The sequence below is a fragment of the Cupressus sempervirens genome, chromosome 3, assembly GCF_028749045.1.
Source record: "Cupressus sempervirens isolate cs-2001-9-10 chromosome 3, ASM2874904v1, whole genome shotgun sequence".
NCBI classification, from domain to species: Eukaryota; Viridiplantae; Streptophyta; class Pinopsida; order Cupressales; family Cupressaceae; genus Cupressus; species Cupressus sempervirens.
Genome location: NC_143120.1, coordinates 455,693,030 through 455,697,562, shown reverse-complemented (window position 1 = coordinate 455,697,562; position 4,533 = coordinate 455,693,030). Strand labels below are relative to the sequence as shown.

The following is a 4,533-nucleotide window of genomic DNA, read 5'->3' as shown; positions in this document are numbered from 1 at the left end:
CTACCTTCTACCTTCAACCAGGAGCACCCCAATATGACTAATGCCTCCCTTGACACTATTTCCTCCATGCTTGGTAAAGAGGGCTAGGAGAACCTGAAAGGCCATGCCAACATTTCTAATGTGTAGGTTTAGTGGAACACATTGGAGAATTTTACTAGGACTCTAAAGTTGGAAACCAAGGAGAATGAACCTATAATCCACAAAGAACACAAGGAGCTAATGGATAGGTGCATGGCAGTGGAAGAGGGATTCAACCTTTTCTCAAAGTTCACTCTTAAAGTGATGCACACAATGGCTACCACACTTCAGTTGTTGGCTAATAACTCAGAGGAGGAGAACCTTGGAAAGGAGGACACAAAGCTTCTCTATAGTTTTCTTGCTGATGATTGGGCCAAGGTTCTCATGGCTAGGAAGGGGGAGAAAAAGGAGGCTAGTTAATGGCTTTCTAGTTTTAGTTTTTTTTGGTACTCTTTTGGTCTCTCCCCATCTATTGTTGATGGTTTTGGTTTTTTATGTTTAACTTGTTTATGGAATGTAGGTGGTATGATGCGATGACCATCTAAATGTAGTTTGTTAATTTGTTAAACTCTGCTAGTTTTAAAAGTAGGAATACTAGTAATGTTATAAACTGGTATACTATTTATGGTATTTTTGATATGAACCGTTAGGGGGATTGTTTGGTTGTGTGCTAGTTGCTAGCTAGTCCTATGCTAGTTGTTAGTAGGTTTTTGATGGTTTTTACACCATTGTTGTAAAGATCCAACACCCTAGTTTTTGGCTTTTTTTTATTAAAAACAAATTTTAAAACAAAAAAGAGATACAACCATCTTATATAAAATTGCACATCTTTCCCCTATCGAGGTACCCCCTGCATCACCTTTAGATGCAAGTGCTAGTTATAAATTAGTACTATATTCAAATTTATGAAAGAAATAAGTTTCTAAAAAATTATGTTGCAAGTTTATGCTTTTAAAAATAAATTATACTGTATTTCAATAAGATTGTAATTTAATATAAATATGCATTCACCAAAATAGAAAGAAAAAACTAGAAACATCAAATTTCAGGCCTGACTATAACTAACAAACAAGCTATAATCCATTCAAACTTTATCTTCAACTAATTAGCCAATAGGCTTTCCTTTTGGATTTGCCTCTAGTCGAGAATTGACTCAAACCAAAAAATTGTTGTCGGTAAATGTTTTTAGACTTGAGCTAGTCAATAAACCATGATAGTTCCTTGTGACTACTACAATTAAGGGGTTGTGGTTAAAGTTTAATAATTGCACGAAATGGGAGGTGTGGGAGAGATGATTGCTTAAATAGCTTTTAGACAGGGATAAACACATCAACTAAAGTGACGATAAGGAGTGAAAATGTTTCTTGGGGTTTGAAGGATTTTTGCATTTGAGGTGGGGGGGATGTTGGGCAAGCGTTCCAGGCCCATTCAGAAAAAGAAAAGAAAATTTCATCTGATGTCTTTGGAGAACGGGGAGAGCATTCATTATCAATCTGCAACAAGTAAATGGAAAGCATTTTATTAGAGTCCTCTTCTCTTCCTTGGCTTCAATTCTATAAAATTAGCGGTTCTTGATATAGGTGATTTGTTTGGAGGTACTAGAATCCCTACATCTTCGCTGGATTATAGTAATAATAGATTGTAAGTCTCCACAAGGATTTGACCAGGGCATAGGCCTTGGCATTCTTGCAGCTCTTCATAGCACTAAAAAGAAAATTATTGTTTCATTTCTAAATAATACTGAGCATAGGATTCTAGGGAAACTCTATTGTAAGTCGACTCAGCCCATTCCCATCAGATCTGTGAAACTACCTATCGAACAACTAGAAGAAGAAGAGTCGGTGATGAAGTATTCTAGAGCTATAAGTTTATTATGTCCCATGGCCCTAAAGTCATTATATGAGAGATGGGAATGAAAATAGATCTCAACATTGTCTTTCAATGAAGTTGAGTTGGAAAATTGATTGGATGTGATTTCTTGATATAAAATAAGATCCATTATCAGTTTGAATTTAGTAGGATTTCACACCAACTTCTAAATTAGGGGAGGGTGAGTGAGAGGGGGAGGTTAGGATGTGAACATTTAATCAATGTCTTCTTATTGATCTGTAGCACAAACATCATGATGATTTTTTTTAAGTGAAGGAAAATGATTTCTTTGTTGATTTTATTTTTGTTACCTTTTCAAATGTATATGCTTTGGTTTAGTGAAGACTGTCAAATAAGTCCATCTAAGTTACATATTCAAATTGTATAATATGATTTGCCTTGTTGCATAATATACTTGGTGTGGTTGCCAACTCCCCACTAGTGGAATAGAAAGTAGAAGTCCAATCCATCCTTAGTGTGGAAAAAAAATGATGTAATAATTTTAAAAATTGTATCTTAAAATCTTAATTATGTTATTCATTCATTTTAGTTGCATCTCCCTTTCTAACCTATATTCTTGTGGTGCATCTTTTACACCTAACATTTAACTTTTGTAACGAGTGTAAATGATAAACAAGGTATGAAACATCTTCCACCCATTTTATGTTTCTAAATAGTTTTCTTGCATCAATTTTTTTATTAAAAGCATTGAATGTTTGTATTTCATGATAAGTTTCTCTTTCTTATTGAAGTGGCTCATTCTACATATTTGATAAATAGTAGTTATTTTGGATAGATAGGGTATAAATAAAGAGTTTCATATGAGAATGAGTTATCTATTACTTCTATTGTATTAAGTATTTCTATGTGAGGTCACCATCTTGAAGAGTCTAGTGGTTTCTTTTGATATGAATTTGTTAATTTAATACAATATTATTTGATTCTTGTACTTCTCTGTATTTCTATTGTTTGGCTAATCTCTTATATGAATCATGTCATTTATTATCAAAGCTCTTTTCATGGCTATGTTTTATTGTACCACATTTCATTTAGAATTATGACTACACACTATTTTTCCACTTTGTCAACCTAGAATCACAATAATTAGAAAAGGTCTTACAAAATAACATAAAGGTGTAACACAAGTTGTGTTCCTATTAGATGGAGTCTATTTTTGGTGAGTGGAATTATTGGATTTGCCTTTAGAATAGATCTGCTTTTGAATTATCTGACTTCCTCAATCATTCTAGCCACCTTTAGCATTTTGGGCCTTTGACCATGAAAATTTGTAACATCTAAATGATCTCCTCCTCGATATCATGATATGTTCACATCAAATACTTTGGTTTTCAACTCCTCACAGACCACTAACCCAACCCATCTTGGTTAGTCAATAAAGTCCTCATTTATGGAAGCGTGTATTGGAGCTTTTACATATGACAAGCTTCACAAGGAGAACCCCAGATCTCAAAACCTCAACTTTCTATTGAACTTTGCCTATTTCCATCACCTCTAGAGCAATATATCTTACAATGGGAGTGGAAGCAACTCACATGCTTCTCAGGAGTTGCACCAAAGTCAAATATGCATCCATACATCTTAGAACTAAGCATGATTTTAGGAGATCACATATTTTGATGGCTAAGTTTACTAGATGATTATTCCCTAATATGAGACACACCTCTTGCTTCTTTACACTTGACCACTCGTAATGGACACCATTTTCACAATCCAAATAGAAATCTAAATATTTCAATCAATTTTTCTAACACATTTCTTTTTATTCTTCCCAATTTGGGGCTTATTTCTAATTTGCAAGGTAGGCCAAGTATATGACAGAGAAAATCAGGCTTAAATTAGACAAGACTATTTATGTGTAGGAAATAACACCCACCAATCTTTCCCATCTACATAGAAGAATAAATCCAAAATCCTAATTTCTTGATTGGCCGTTGTTGCAACGAACCATAAAAAACTCTTTTTGATGTGAATTTGCTTGCAGCTTCTAGCAGGTCTCCTGGGAGTGGAGTCAGGGCAGGATGCTGTGATTCGAACCCTGCTGTATAACAACAAGAATGCAACGGTGGCTCCATATAAATACACGGTGGCTGAATTCACAGAGAAACTTTCAACTCTGAGAAATAAGCTGGGGTATACCAGAGTAGTGGATGAAGGGCTGGTTGTGAAGAAATCATTGGGAGCGGAAGGAAAGGTGGAGGGCAACATTCTTGCAGGGGATAAGTTCTCCGTCGCCTATGGCAGAAGCCCTGCTCAGATTCTCAGAATTGTTTACTCCTCTGGCAATGAGTCCATTCCTGGCGGGATTTTTCCTCATGGCGGTGGAGGAAACATTGCTGGAGGTTATCTCAGGCACCATCAACGCTGATTCATGGAATTATTTTTCACCACTGTTTGCAGATTTCCCCTCTCAAATTGGATGACAAAATAATGGTCGGTCTCTTTGTAGATCGTTTGTGTACCTTCTCTCGAACTTTTGGAAAAAAATAAATTATTTGTTTTGGTTATGATGCGATCCTGGCGTGTTTTCTTCCGTGCTGTTGTATGAATAGCACTCTTTAATTATAAATTAAAGTATAAACGATTTGTATATCTTAAAAATTAAAATATGTAACTTCATTCTCAAAT

At 35.1% G+C, this 4,533-nt stretch overlaps 1 pseudogene; it reads left to right on the top strand.

The window, feature by feature from the left end:
- The first annotated feature begins 1,420 nt into the window (after window positions 1–1,420).
- LOC149567051 (uncharacterized) lies at window positions 1,421–4,273 on the top strand (annotated as a pseudogene).
- The last annotated feature ends 260 nt before the right edge of the window (window positions 4,274–4,533 follow it).